The sequence below is a fragment of the Sinocyclocheilus rhinocerous genome, unplaced genomic scaffold, assembly GCF_001515625.1.
Source record: "Sinocyclocheilus rhinocerous isolate Xijiao unplaced genomic scaffold, SAMN03320098_v1.1 scaffold798, whole genome shotgun sequence".
Lineage (NCBI taxonomy): Eukaryota > Metazoa > Chordata > Actinopteri > Cypriniformes > Cyprinidae > Sinocyclocheilus > Sinocyclocheilus rhinocerous.
The window spans coordinates 714047-730752 of record NW_015635037.1 but is presented as its reverse complement, the minus strand read 5'-3'; the positions used below and the strand labels follow the sequence as shown (position 1 = coordinate 730752).

General features: G+C 37.1%; 1 protein-coding gene across 4 annotated transcripts in view; it reads right to left on the bottom strand.

The window, feature by feature from the left end:
• Positions 1-16706, bottom strand: part of LOC107746285 (B-cell CLL/lymphoma 9 protein-like) — a 130484-nt gene that overhangs the window by 52175 nt on the left and 61603 nt on the right. For 3 of the 4 annotated variants that reach the window (XM_016560428.1, XM_016560426.1, XM_016560429.1), the window contains exons 1-2: positions 14487-15131; positions 12026-12180 (exon numbers count right to left, since the gene is read on the bottom strand). The gene's annotated coding sequence lies outside the window, so the exon portion shown is untranslated. Of the gene's footprint in view, positions 1-12025; positions 12181-14486; positions 15132-16706 lie in introns of those variants that run through there. The other variant, XM_016560427.1, reaches the window with a different exon arrangement.

Genomic DNA, 16706 nt, shown 5'->3' with positions numbered 1-16706 from the left:
TGCTTGTTCGGTAAATTTCACTGTAAATCAGTAACAGTTTTGCAGCAGGCTTTGCAAACAGACTATTACTGTAAGATATAAACCTGAAAACTGTATTTCAGAAGGAAACCGACTGTCTTCAGAAAATTTTCGATGTCATTTTCATTTCATCTTACATGTAATGCCTGATAAAGCAGCGTTTGTGAGCGGAGCGCTTCTTTGTGTACAGCCGGTACCGGAGAAACCTCTATCTCTCCCGCTCTAAAAGCGCCTCCTGCTGGCAGAAAATGAATTTGCATATTTCGATCGCTTTAGCGCCTCAGTTCAAGCGGCACTTAATGAACATGAATTAACATCAAAAAGTAGGATATTTTATAAGAGAGCCTACAGTACAACCTACTGAAATGTCTCATGTAAAAGCTCATTCAGTGTTTCAAACTGCGGAAAACATGTAAAGCTTGTAAACATTGCAATTTTCAAGGTAATAATACATTTACCTCAATAATCATTCGGTGTCCATAATCTCATCAGTCAGCTAGAAAAATAACTATAAAGAAGAGCATTTTGCTATATTTATGCGCTATTGGATATTAATATTTTTACTTCACCTGCTGTCTACATAGGCCTGTCGCAATAATCAATATATCGACTTATCGCGCAATATATGTCCATGACCTCAATCATTTTTGGTGACGCAATATATCGCACATTATATTTACTTAAAAATTAATGTCACCATGTTTTGTACATTCCACTTGCGCCTGTGCCTTTTGCAGCTTCTCGTACATAACATGGTGTAGTCATGAGGTGCTAGTTCAAGTTTAAAAAATGGGTCTACAAACAAAGTTTCATCTGCAGATATGGTCTTGTTTAGGGATCTGTGCCTTTGTGCATACGGACATCTGACTGCTAAGTCTTAATTTACGGAGAAAAGAAGGTCAGGAAAAAAATCTGTAGATGGAAAAATCTCCATACAAGTTATTTGTGCATTTTTCTTTTTTTCTTCTTGCTACTTTGCACTTTTTGTTAAAAAATGTTTATTTACTATTTATTCAGGTTTTTTAAGGTATCTAGTATTTTGATACCTAATTTCCATGATCTAAATATTCTTAAAAATTAAAAGTTTGTTGTCATTTGGAATGACAGGTAGGCCTTCTTGCATCATTATGCTGTTACATTAAAAAATGGCAATAATATCGCTTATCGCAATTATTTCTGGGGCAATATATCGCACAACAAAAGTTGTTATCGTGACAGGCCTATGTCTACATGATTCAACTCATACAAAATTGCATTTTACTAATGAAGAAAAACAGACTGAATGTGTGAGAGACATATGACAACACTTATAGGATGCATTGAGGAAAAGCCCAAACTACACTCAGTGGCAAAGTGATGCTTATGGTCCATGATATTGGTACAGATTCTGTGTAATGAACAATTCTTTGTGACTGTATATTTCAAGTTGGAAAAGAAATTTAGTTCCCACTTTAAGTGAATCTTAGTTTCCAGGTCATCTACAAGATGGATTAAAATGCTGATAAAGTCAAGAAAAGATTAGACATAAACAAGACAGTATGATTGAAATATTAAAATGTAAAAAAAAAAATAAAAAATAAACTAGATGAGTAAAGTTTGTAGACAAACTTTAAGTTGGCTCGAAAAAGCCTAGCCAGAAAGTTTGAATGTTTTCAAGGCAATAAAGTCTATCAGAAAAATAGATATAAAACGTATTGCTAGGGTACCTGGGGTGGTTGCTAGGCTGTTTCTAGCATGACTAGCATGTTGCTAACATGTTTTTAACATGATTAACATGTTAATAACATGTTGCTAGCACAATTAACATGTTATTAGCATGTTGCTAGCATGATTAGCATGTTACTAACATGTTTCTAACATGGTTAACATGTTAGCATGATTAGCAAGTTACTAGCATGTTTCTAGCATGATTAACGTGTTACTAGCATGTTTTTAGCATTATTAGCCAGTTACTAACATGTTGCTAGCATGATTAACATGTTACTAGCATGGTCTTAGCATTTTGTTAGCATGATTAGCAAATTACTAGCATGTTTCTAACATGATTAGCATGTTACTAGCATGTTGTTAACATGATTATCATGTTACTAGCATTGGTGTTATCATTTTATTAGCATAAGTAACAAGTTACTAGCATGTTTCTAGCAGGTTACTAGCATTTTGTTAACATGATTAGCAAGTTACTAGCTTGTTGTCAACATGATTAGCAAGTTACTAGCATGTTGCTAGCATGATTAGCATGTTACTAGCATGATTTTAACATGATTAGCATGTTACTAGCATAATGCTAGCATGTTTCTAACATGTTTTTAAAAAGTTGCTAGCATGTTTCTAGCATGATTAGCAAGTTACTAACATGTTGTTAACATGATTAGCAAGTTAATAGCATGTTACTAGCATTTTGTTAGCATGATTAGCATGTTACTAGCATTGTGTTAGCATGAGTAGCAAGTTACTAGCATGTTTTTAGCATGATTAGCAAGTTACTAGCATGTTTGTTAGCTTGTTTCTAGCATGATTAGCATGTTACTAGCACATTGTTAACATGATTAGCATGTTACTAGCATGTTTGCTAGCTTGTTTCTAACATGATTAACATGTTACTAGCATGTTTTAGCATGATTAGCAAATTACTAGCATGTTGTTTGCATGTTTCTATGCTAATACAGTTAAAACTATCTAAAACCAGTAGATTCAGTAAAAAACCCAGCTAAAAAACAGCTAAACCCAGTTGATTCAGTAAAAACCCAGCTAAAAACCAGCTAAAACCAGCTTAGGCTGGTTGCCTAGTCTTAGCTGGTTTAAGTTGAAAATATCTGGGTTAAGCTTGGTTGGTCTTTTAGCAGGTCTCACAGCTTGACCAGCTTGACCAGCTAAGACCAGCCTGACTAGCTAAAAAGTTGCCAAAACCACTTTAAAACCAGCCAAAGCAGCCAATCAGCTTAGGCGGGTTTTAGCTGGTTTTTCAGTAGGAGGAGATAGTGTTTAAATTTTGGCTCAGAAGAATAATAATACGTTTAAATAGTAGACTTTCTCAAGCCAACTTAATAAAACATGTTTATTCTTGTGTACGTTTTTTTCTTATGGGAGCCAATGGCTCCTTACTCGATTTTTTGTCTGGAGCCCTGTCTTTGAACATTCGTCAACCAATCTGAATCAAGCATTCAACAGCCCTGTGGTATAAAGGAAAACATTAAAGAGAAGTTTTAAAGGGGTCATAGGATGCCCATTTTCCACAAGTTGATATGATTCTTTAGGGTCTTAATGGAAAGTCTGTAACATAGTTTGGTTAAAATTTCTCAATGGTAGTGTAAAAAAACACCTTTTTTACCCTGTCAAAAACAGCTCTTTTCAGAGCACGCAGTTTTGTAGCATTTTCCTTTAAATGTTAATGAGCTCTGCTGACCCCACCCCTCTCTTCCGAGCAGCTCTCTGAGAGATTGTTTACTTTGGCTGCATTCATCGTGAAACTTGCTAATTAGCACATTATTAGGAAAGGCGAATTGCAAAGATTCTTTAAAAAAACCTTATACTCACTTCTTCTGTAGGTGAAGCTGGATAACGAATGATTCGCGCGAACAGACGCATTTAGGTAGATCGGGGGCGCATTCCCTTCAGAAGCAAACGTAATCCACTGCGTCTTCAGCAGCTCAGATGTCAGGAGTAAATGATGACTGCTATGCTCATTATTACATCCAACAACAGAACACCTCAATCTCTTAGGAGTCATTCTTGTCTACATCTATCTGAGATTGGCTCGATTTGAGAAAGGGGTAAAGATTTTGAGTAGATAAAAAAAAAAAACACTGGGTGGATTTTTATCATTATAGGGTGGTTGTGTACACACACTGCCAACACACATTTCAGTTCAAACAACTTGTAAAAATGCATGTAGCATCCTATGACCCCTTTAAGTTGTGACCAACATATCTGATGCATCCAAAATAGTTTACTGTCCAGTAGGTATCACTTTTGCTTTGAAACTTACTTCTGACTATTAAAAAAAGTATGTTCTATATCAGAGGTTGTGTTTGATGAGGGTAGATTTCTAGGACCAGGACTGGGCACTTCTTTTCTATTTAGTATGAATATGTGCAGTATGAATGAAATTTGGGTGTACTATATCTGCCATGTTGCCATCGTCACGTGATCTATCAGTGTCAGCTGCTTCGCTACTCACAACTCCTCTCTTGTGGCTTCGTAGGACAGTAAAGTTACCATCAAATGCCACTCCGGCTAGAATCAATCAATTGCTTAAAGGGATAGTTCACCCAAAAATGAAAATTCTGTCATTAATTACTCACCCTCATGTCATTCCAAACCCATAAGACCTTTGTTCATCTTCGGAACACAAATTAATATATTTTTGATGAAATCCGAAAGCTTTCTGACCCTGTATAGTCAGCAACGCATCTGACACGTTCAAGGTCCAGAAAGGTAGTAAGGACATCGTTAAAACAGTCCATGTAACATCAGTGGTTCAACCGTAATTTTACGGGTTTTATTAATGACACAATTTTTATTTTTGGGTGAACTATCACTTTAAGATTCCCATCCCTACTCTTAACTGTCCGCCTGCCACTCAAAAATACATGGTGAATAAGTAAGCCAAGACAGACGAGATGGTTGGGGGCTTTGTCTACATGAATCAACATTACTCCATAGTCCCACTGTGCAGTAGCTTGAACAATATTACAATACAAAAACAAACACCATCTGTACAGAAGGTAAAGGAGCATCCCTGATCCTAATTCCAAAAATAAGCTTGGCAGAATAGCAAGTGCACTAAGATTAGCAGAGCAGTATGGTTTCGCACAGAGATTAAAAAGAGTCTTTTTGGTTAAAGCTGCTCTGGATGACAGCTGTGAGGGTTGACAGATGGTGCGCTGGCCTGTAGGGGAGAAGCCAGCGAGACTGTGTCAGGACAGGGTTACTTGGTCACCAGTGAGACACCGTGAGACCAAAAAGCTTATTTCTGCAGCACAGCACCCAGCGGCCATGATTAGCATTTAATGACGCTTGCATATTGAGAGCGCTACTCTCTCAGATGAATATGGTTACGAATACTGCTAGCCAGCAAAAGAGCCTAAAAAGTAGAGACTGCTAATGCAAATATGGTTAAAACTACCGTTGGCTAAATCTTTTTTTTTTATTATTTAGACTGGCATGAAAAGTAGAATAAAAATGCTAATACAAGTGCGTCAATTTAAGGTTTTGCTATGTATCGCTATGAAATACGCTGATAAACATTGCTAATTCAAATACTAAATTGTACATTACGACTAAGTGCAAAAATGATGTTTTTAAACAATTTCATACTGATATAAAAAGCTTTTCAGTTAAAAGATTTGATCATATGTGTGCACTTTACCGCTGTATAAATGTGGTTAGCAGGAGGTAGAAGTTCTTGCTCTCATCATTCGCTTGAGGCTACAATTTGGCTAACAGAGTTGGTGAACTGCAGGTCGATTTAATGCTGCTATATTCTGTCTGAGAGCAGACAATGATTACACTATTACACAACACTCAACTTCTAATCTGCAAATTTAAACTACAAATTAAATTTCAGGGCATTTTCTGAACTGTTTAATAGATATACTCCCCAACACTCTACCAGCAAACCAACTATAACAGGGCTCCAGACTGCGACCAAATGGTCGCATTTTGCGACCATTTTTTCTGCCTGTGCGACTAAATTTTGTGTGTGGTCGCACTGGCGCAACCACCGCGTTGTTCAACGATGGAAACGATGGATGGTTTTCAAGCTAAAGTAAAGTAAAAGACCGCTTCTTAAACCAGAGAAGGTGAATGTTGGTATTCTTGTGGGGGAAAAAACATGCAAGCACTGTCAACGACAGCAAGTTTAGTTTTACTTTTCTTTTTGTTTTCATTTTGAAAAGTTTGTTATCTTTGCTGTTTACCTCACATTATACGCTATGGAGGCTCCCTTTTATTTTATTTTTTAAATTTGATTCCTCAGTGTTTGCTAAACGTTCTGTAAAAGGTGTATAGATATAAGCAAAACAGACAATTATCTTTTCTTGTAAAACGTGACAACAATATCGCAAATTAGAAAGTGAAAGCACCCCAAGCCCGGCTTATAACACAGCAAAAGAGGATCTCCCATTCACAAAATTCAAATCACAAATAATACTGATGAAAAAGAACGGGTTGAATGTTGAACACTTTCGTTACCATATAACTATAAACTATGATAAAAGCATGCATTGATTAATCCCATGTTGTAGCGCAAAAAAAATAATATCGCGACCAAATCATGTGCTCGTGTGACCAACTGAAAAAGTTAGTCGCAAAATACCGACCAGTGGGAAGAATTAGTCTGGAGCCCTGTATAAGGTAAAATGAAAAGACTGAAGAAAATCACTCTCACAAAACCGTGCTATGGCAGCAGGACCATAGTACAAAGATGATATCAGACATTATTTCAATATATACTATGGTACTGAATGATTACTGCATTCATATATCTTGTTATTTACATCCCTCTTTAAAAAAAATAGCTAAAACTAAAAAATAGCTGGTCTTAAGTTGGTCTCCTAGCCTGGTCAGCTGGTTTAGCAAGCTGGTTTTAGAGGGTTTATGAGCATTTTTTTAGCTGGTCAGACTGGGAGACCAGCTTGACCAGATAAACCAACCACATCCATCTAAAACCAGCATAGCCTGGTTTTAACATTTTATTCTTTTTTTTTTCAACAGGGATAGTACTTCAAAGAATGATACAAAAAGAATTAACAAAACTGCAAAAATAATACTATACTGCATTTTGGTAGTACTATGAGGTAAGCAAACACAGGTGTAGGCTTCTGCTTTGTCTAACACAAACTGAATTAGATTATAATGAGTTCAATCCATGCCATTCTACAAGAGTAATGCATTTTAGGCCCCGTTTACAACTTCAGTCTCAGGTGATCTGATTACAAGTGGTCAGACCTACATACAACGCATCCAAAATGTTTTGTGATCCAAACTGTAGTGGGAGGTAGTCCACATCACATTTACACTATGCACCCTGATGCAAAACTACCTACTCCTCTGTCAGTCAACCATTGCACTCATCTGTCAATCAGGCAATGGTTTCAGCAAACATAGTTCAACTACAAGAACTAAAAAAAACAAAAAACAAGAGACTCATTTGTGAGTAAAGTCGATCACAAGTGGTCGTAGGAGACACATTTGAGACATTATGCATGTCACGTGACCACTTGTGGTCGGATACACCTAGATGGATGTTAATACAAAGTGTAAACATTTCATCAGGAATAACTAACTCACTCATTTACTTGTTTAACAAAACCATATTTGATTTGCAAGTGCAAAAATGGATTTACATAAATAATTTGCCATCAAATAACATAACAGGGTCTATCAATGTACAACTATCAGTGCTGAACCCTACAGTTGACATGAAATGAAAATGCAACCTATTAATTTCTAAATGCATGTTATTAATCTTATTGTGAATGATTCATCCATGTTTTGTCCATGTCCATGTCCATGTATGGACATCCATGTCCATACATGTTTTGAAAAATTGAGCTCTTAATTTTGAATCAAAGATTGCTAAAATCACAGACTTCACTCCAGTGACACATGCTGGGCTTGTCCAATCATTTAATCTGTTTAAACTCCACCCCTTTTTTTCAATCTAACATAAGCGTCTATTGACATTGGTCTCCATCCAATATAACCAAGTACCTGCCCTACTTTTTTCCTGTTTCACTCAGATATTCTCAATACATAAAAAAAAAAATATCTGCCTCTACTTCCATCACATCTTTAAAAGACCAATTATAATGCAAGCTTGTAATGATTTATATTCTCAAAGATAATAAAATAAATCTAGTTAGCTCTATGCGACAAGCAAAAACAGTCTAAACATTTACACATGCAAATCCTATTTTTCCAGGAGAAACAAGCTCATTTTAAACAAGCAACTGCTTGTTTGCTTCCACTTTATGCAAAACAAGCATTTGGATTTTTGGTCAAAACTTTTCCAATGAACTCAATGCTATATCAGATTAACCTGCGATTATAAACTTTAAAAAAAAACTGGGTTTTAGAAGTTTGGCAGAGATAAATGACACTCATAATTCAGTGAGGTAACCCTGGCAACAAGACAACCAATAAAGAAAAGTATGACCAGCCCCGGTTAAAGGGCAGGATTTCCGCTGTGGCCAGTGGGGTTTATAAAATCCTCCTGCACATTTATCAAAATCACCTTTAATTATGAACTGCAAAGGAAATGCAAACCACAAACTAACATACACAGACCTGAAAGAGGGGATGGCACTAATCAAAGAGCACACAAGCAAACGGGCAAGTCATCGCAAAGAATTCACAAAAAACCCATTCACAGACAAACAAGCACTATAAACTATTCTCACCATACTGGTTCCAGACATACAGTGACAACATTCAGCTCAAAGCACACACATTAAAGAGCATTTCATTGGCACTGAAAAGGACAGGCGTAAAGGCTGTACCAGTGATTACAGGTTGGCATTTTGTGTGTAGGTGTCTGACGTTGTACACGGACAACTCAACTTTCAGGGTCCCAACTCAAGTCACACAAAAACTTTAATACAGTTCTTTGCCGTCAAAAGTAGACAAGCCTCATTCAACACTGCCAGACAATAACATTGATATATTCTAATTAGTAGTCTAGAAACACTTCATACTTCAAACACAGACTTTCACATCCAGACAATCATCAGCATTCACTCATATACTCACAAGTCAAGTACTTACATTTAAAATTACTCGGTTTACTTGTCAATTCAGACAAAGTTAGGCCTATTTGTTGTTGTATTTAAATGCATTGCCATACCAGCTTTGCAGACATAGATTCAACATACAGCTGCAACTAATTATTTTGATAATCGATTAATCTAACAATTATTACAACGACTAATCGACTTATCGATTATTTCACAGATTAATTGGTAGGCTCTTTGCTTTCGCAATAAGTTAAAATATTGAGTTAAATATTTTCTAACTAATAAATAAAACAAGATAAATCACTTACGTTTTTGAAAATGATAAACAATTATTTAACAATAATAATTAGTCTTGTGCTACAGCGCCACACTGGCCAATACATTTTATTGCAGGCTCTTACATTAGGCCATATCATAAAAAATGTTTTTGTTGCCATCGTCTATAATGTTGACTAATCTTTTCAGCCCTAATTCAAACAAACACAATAAATATAAACATTTTATATATTTCAATTTAGAAAAAAAAAAGACTAAACAATTTTACATACAACTCTATAAAAGATCATTTAAAGGGATAGTTCACCCAAAAATAAAAAATTCTGCCATTAATTACTCACACTCATGTTGTTCCAAACCCGTGAGACCTTCATTCATCTTTGGAACACAAATTAAGATATTTGATGAAATCCGAGAGCTCTCTGACCCTCCATAGACAGCAAGGGAACTACCGCGATCAAGGCACATAAACGTAGCAAAGACATTGATGAAATAGTCCTTGTGACATCAGGGGTTCAACCGTAATTTTAGGAAGCTACGAGAATATTTTTTTGTGCGCCAAGAAAACAAAAATAACGGCTTTATTCAACAATTCTTCTCCTCATCCAATCTGCAGCGGCGTGCTGCCATTGTGGAGAGTATCATAATGACGCATGCGCTTGCTTCCGATTCATGTAAAAAACGCATGTGCGTGTTACGTAAGCAGCAGCGCAATGCACATGCGTTGTATACATGAACCGGAAACAAGCGCGTGCGTCATGATACTCTCTACAATGAGCAGCAGCGCAATGCACATGCGTTGTATACATGAACCGGAAACAAGCGCGTGCGTCATGATACTCTCCACAATGGTTATTTTTGTTTTCTTTGCACACAAAAAGTATTCTCGAAGCTTCATAACATACAGGTTGAACCACTGATGTCACATGGACTATTTCATCGATGTCCTTACTACGTTTCTGTGCCTTGACCGTGGTAGTTCCCTTGCTGTCTATGGGAGGGTCAGAGAGCTCTCGGATTTAATCAGAAATATCTTAATTTGTGTTCTGAAGATGAACAAAGGTCTTACGGGTTTAAAACGACATGAGGGTGAGTAATTAATGACAGAATTTTCATTTTTGGGTGAACTATCCCTTCAAATGTACTATGCGATAAAATCTTAAAAGGTTTTTCTTGGGTCCATCTTACAAAATCAAAGTATGTCTCATAACATTAAAATTTGGGCAGACCAAAAACATATGTTTTACAAACAAGTTTGAGCTACAACATTGACATTTTGGTGGCTCTTCACCCTTCAATGAGTCAGTCTAGTTTGGCCTATACTGAAAAAGTATTAGTTCACCCAAAATTAAAATGGCGTTTTTTCAAACATATATGACCTTCTTTCTCCAGTGGAACACAAAAGAGGATATTAATCCAAATGTCTTAGCAGCTCTTTTAATTACAAAAAAAAAAAGGAATGGCAAATAAACTGGAAGGAATCCTTTAAAACAAAAAACCTTGTTTTACTTACACATCTAAGTTTTGATTATTTCTGAGAATTTGTGTTTTCAAAACCAACATAAGAATAATAAGTTTACTCATGCATCACAAACACAATTCACAGTAAACGGCTACAGTTATTGTTGGCCAAAGGACAGTAGGTTGTTAGCATCAGTCACCTCTGGGCATACCACAACTACAGCCAAGCCTGTGATACAGAATACCAGCAATATCTGCCAAATATGAGAGTGGGACAGACACTGAAAGAGCAAGACACTAAAATTGCATCAGAAGAAACAATCAAATCATTGTTTCCCATAAACTTTCTCCCAAACTCACTTTCAATAATTGGCATGTTTAAATGCAGCAGATAAATTCCATAGGTGCTTTGTAACATCTATACAGTGAAAATAATCAGCGCCAAAAGCAAAAGAAATTCAAGGTGCCTATGTCTTATTAGACTTAAATTATACTTTCATAAATTAAAAAAAATGGAGTGATGCTTACCCAAGCAAAACTCAACAACACAATGCTAGGGTGTTTTTGTTTTTTAACATGTTGCTACATGGACTGGATTTTTACACATTTATGCACCAGCAGGAACTCCACAATTCTACTTAAATGAATAGACTAGTTAGGTCAACAATGAAAATTGTCATCATTTACTCACTCTCATGTCATACCAAACCCTTATGATATATTATGGGGAAATTTTAAAGAATGTACTTGTCATTCTCTTCCATGCAATAGCAATTAATTGGGAATGGTGTTTTAAGCTTCACCAAGAATGCAAATGCACCAAATCTCTTGAAGCCAACATTAACAGCACTATTCTTTTAAGCGAATATTTTGCATTAATTGGTTGAGCTGGTTCACAAAACCGTGCTGAGCAATTAATTCACAAAACAGATCACTCTTGTTCTTGAGGAACTAGCAGTGAATAACTTCAAATTTGGTTTGTCTGACACACACAAAAAAATTATATGAATTGGAATATAGTGCATGACTACTTTTATGATGCTTCTACTTCCTTTTTGTCTCCATTAATTGTAACAGCATGGAAAAATGCAGCTAAAACATTGCTCAAATTTCTCCTTTTGTGTTCGACGGAAGAAAGCAAGTTAGGAATCTTTGGGCGAACTATTCCTTTAAAACCAATAGAAAACTTCTCCTCAATGAAACAATCAGTCTTGTCTATAGAACAAACTCACATCCATAATCTCAAGCATGAGAAATAGTAATGCATTCTTATACTTAAATATACATATTCTATCAATCAATATACCCAAAATCAATCTAGGCTGCCTTGCTCCTTAATGGACTCAAATAAATTAGCAGGGTCCCCCATCATCCAGTATGATGGTCCTGTAAAAGCACAACTGATTTTATGTCAAATAATGTTGTTAGTCTTTCTTTGCAGTATTAAACCAAAAAGGTCTTAAATATGAAATCCTACATTTCAGATCTGTGTAAAACAAGACAGTGCGTGCATTGCACTATAGTTAACTTACCTTGAACACCCCTCAGGTTTCAGAGTCTCCCGTTCTCCCTCATCTGAAGACCATGCAAATAATTTCCACTGTAAATAGCGTGTGAATTTGTGAGCGCCTCTTCTCCCGTAGATTAAACCAGTGAGCTCAGGAGATCACAGACTCTATCCGAACACCTGTGGAGAAAAAAAAGAAGTTCAGAGTCAGACCACAAACATACACATAACCACAGAAGATCTGAAGATAGCGGTAGATGCTTGACGGTGGTAGAGGTTGTTGTGTGATTTTTCTTATTTGAGCATTTATTCTTAGATGTCAAGTAGAATTGGTTGCACTGAGATTATGTGCAAGTCATAAAAGCGATGATGAGATTTCATGGAAAGTGCAGGAACGAGGGCAAAAACAGGAAGCCATTTTTGTAAGCGAGGGTCCAAATAATGCCAATGCAGTTCAACATCATTCGGCAGCAAGAAACTAAAGATTCAATAAAGAAAAACCAAACTGTTCTCAAATATCACAGTATGCAATATTTCAATCAATTTGGTATTGGGCTTCTCTTTATTGCACAGTGACTTGGGACAAATACCGGGCATTATATTTGAATGCTGTGGCGAGGTGAAGCCAAAACGAATAGAACGCTTGCTGCCAGAAGAAATCCAAGAAACGTAAGAACTCCCTTCCCCCCCCCAATCGTTCTAACAAACTTCGCATGCTAATTCTTGACAAAACCAAACCTACGGCAGCAATTATATGACTCACTTTGTGGATAGGTACAACAATTCCATTCTCTAAACACACTCTGACTAGTTAAAAGAATGGGGAAGATTTCCCTCAGGTCACCTATATGCTGTAGTCTACAAGACATTCAAGGTTCAGAACGGAGGAAAACAAGTGTTACATTAGCACACTGTAATTTCTCTTTAGCGATTTTAAGTAAAAATGAACATCCAAAGTGGTTGGTGCTTAGGCTCCCAAACACACAGTAGTTAAGTTAGAAGAACTTACTTCTTAAACTCAACAAAAAGCATCTTTATCTTAAAGGTCAGTCCTTACCAAGAAAAACACTGTAATTTGTTACCCCTAACAGCATACAGTCAGCAATTTCGTACACAATCTGAGTATTTACTCCAGACTATAAAACAAATTTGATGCTATTGCTAATAATAAACAATTCCTCATCAATATCTAAATTGTAGTCTTAAGCCAAAGTCTCACAACACTACACACAAGACCAGTCTTTAAAGGGGTCATATGATGCGATTTCAAGTTTTCCTTCAGAGCAGACTGCATTTGTCGGAAGGAGGGACTTTGTAGAAAACGAAGTGTTTGAGAGAGGCGGGGCATAGAGGACCTACAATAATGTACAGTATTTGAAAAATAATGTGTTTTTTGAACATTAAAGCATGTCAACATATTCTGTTACACCAAATACACAAAATAATGATCTTTTAAAAAGCATCATATGACCCCTTTAATGTTCATACATAATGCACTAAAAGTCACTTAAGTTCAAACTAGGGTAACCAAAGGTTGTAACACCTATAAATAAAGTATTCAAGGTTGTATATCCATGCTTAGCAAACCACACCCAGCAAACATGGGCTTTCCTTTTGAATAATATCACAAATATGCAAAGCATGAGAGTTCCTTGACTGTGACAACCTTATCTATATTGCACACAATTCAAGCACCAAAACTTCCTAAGGTCAAACACATTTTGACAGTCTTCTGAAGAAAATTTAGTTCAAAAGCACCTTGGTTGCTTATGTTTTTGTGATACACCCTGCTGTGTGCAGGCCTGGGTAGAGTTAACTGGCCTCTCTCGAGTAACCCAACACAGATACCTGCACACAGAGAAAGCTAATAGACAACAAAACACCATTTATATCTGCAGTCGAGTTGCGTATCACGTTCAGCTGGATATACGGTTTCAAAACGAGGGTTTTAACAACATTGTAAGAAAAGTAAATGGGGCTTGATGTAACAATGGAGAGCTGTAAAAACACGCAGCGGCGGCCTCACGAACTTCCTTGTAACCTGGTGGATTCTCTTTAGAGGACAAAAAACCGAGGAAAGTTGGGGAAGCAAAGGCGTTTGAGACTAACAGAAGTGTTTAAAATGTATAAGGACGGTGTATACGGAAATAAGTGTTTTTAAATGAACAGTTGAGATTTGTAGAGATGAAAAGTAGGTATGGGAGAGGGAAAACCGCGAGGTGGGAAAACAAGCTTCCTTTAGCATCTCCAGCCATAATGGCATTTGCAAGAAAGTTATACGTGCCTTACTATGAATGCATGTTGACTAAGGAAAATATATAACACAGTCGAATTAAATTAAGAGCACTTGGACTATTTATTTGTGACGTTTAAAAGCAATTCATCCGAAATGAGTCATTCTTTGGGGTTTCGTAAGTATAATTAAATGGGAGCAAGGCCAATCGAGTATGGAAGAAAAGTATGAACGAAAGCACAACAAATCTTACCCATGTTGAGCACATAATATTCCACATAAAGCACTTTTCCCATTGCATTTGCAATTACTAAAATAAATCAGGGCTCCGCGAATTCCCACTGGGGGAAAAAAGTGAAGTTATTCCACAAGCGAGCGCATTCCCCTCATTATAATCCTAGAGGTATCCCATTTTCCAAAGAAAAAATTCAAGAGCATGGATGCCCGAGCCTTCTCGCTAACAAAGGGCGCCTACAATCCTAGGTAAAACCCAAAGAATCGGTGTAGGAAAAAAAATCTCAGCTCCGGACTACAAATGGCCAAACGGCGGATCCAAGACGTCCCAAACTTGTGCAGCCCTTTTTTCTCTCTCAAAGAAGTTGTTCCTGTTTCGCCAAAGCTTGGGGGGAGGGGAGCTGTTTTATCAAGCTCCTGGCCAAAGAGAGAGAGAGAGCTTAAAATCCTGCAGGCTCTTGTGTGCTAGAGATCCGCTAGAATTAACGCGTTAAATCAACTCTGCAGTGTATTTGTTGAGCGAGTGATATGCGTTAAAAATAGCACTGGATCAAATAATAACCGCAGCGACACAAAGGTCTCTTATGAGAATCAACGCCAGTCCTTATAGGCAATATAACACTTGTAGGGCTATGTTTCTTGCTATATTAATCGACATTATATGTTTTAGATGCGAAAAGGATACTCTATTTCCTTTATCCTTTGGACTGCACTCCTTTACAGTGATTGGGAAAAGCCGCTATATTTTAATGGTGAAAAGTGTGCGGTTGGAAAAACACAGAGGGGTGTCCGATTCCGCGCGACGGGGCTTCGCGAGCGATTCCGTCTCCCCAAAACGTGCTAGTCACAGCCTTTCCTTATGAAACACCAGTGATTATAATAGCTCACGGCACTAACATGGGTTCCCCCATCACAGATAAGCGAGTGCTGCTGATGTGTGCTCGCCTCCCCCCTCTTTGATCCGGCCGGATGGTTCAGTCCATATTGTAATAAGTAGCAATTCTAGGTCAGGTTGACTCGCCATTGAATATAGTGAGGGACGGCGGAGATCAATTCGAGCGACTGTGCTGCTCAGAATCCAGACGACATTCTTTGTTATTCAAATGTGTGCAATGGCTAATCAAAGCAAGGAAGAGCTCACTAGTGTAGTAAGGACGTGTTGAATCCTGGTGTACAGCTGTTTTGTTGAGAGTGAGGCATGGTGAGGTAAGAGAAAGGGTTAAAAATTATAATCACATTCCTACCATTTAAGTGATGTCAGATGCTAGATAAGAATGAATCTCGTGAAAACACTGTCTGCATTATATTTACTCCCAAATCAAAATAAATAAATTATTACATTCTAATTATTATTACAACAAAGTCAAAGACATTAATCTAAGTTTCTACATTTCCCGCCCATAACACATTAGCGAGAGAAACCCGCTCAGGGCGAAAGGAGAGTAATGCCGAGTTCACACTGCACGATTTTCAAAGTCGTGTGGTCACCGTGGTTTTCACACTGCACGACTAACGGAGGTAGCAGTCAGTCGCTGCTGTGTTCACATTGCACGATGGATCGGCGACAGGAGGTTACACACTGCATGACTGATCTGGTCCGCAAATTACGTTTCACAACAAAACACACGCGAGAAGTGATAAGGAAATAACGCGAGAACCCGCATGCATCAGACCGGAGTTCTCGAGCAAGACTGGATTTGCCTCCGATTTCGGGCATTTGTCGGCGATTTCGCAAAACCTTTCGGCGAGTGAAAAATCGGGCTAAAATCGTGCAGTGTGAACTCGGCATAATACAAACCACTAGCAATCCAAACCAGCTCACACAACTTCTGTGTCTACAGTGTTTAATGTGATAAATTGACAAAAGTCATCCAGTCGTTACACAATCCCCAAGCCTAAATATTTCCCTACTATGTCAAATAATATGATGAGTCTGAATATGTAGTATTCATATATGCCCAGAACAAGTAGTGCATCCATGCATCCAAGTGCAGCAAAAATAGATAAATACTGCAATTTGAATAAATACACTACCATTATGTATAAATACTTTAAATCTTAATTAATAGGATATAATTATTGTATTTGTGTTTCTTTTTATTCTTTACATTCTTCAGCAATGAGAATGAGATTTAGGCCTATCTGAAGAATTTGAGGGATGAACTGTTCTAATGCAAAAAGATAAATATGTAAAAGTTTATATATACATATATATATATATATATATATATATATATAT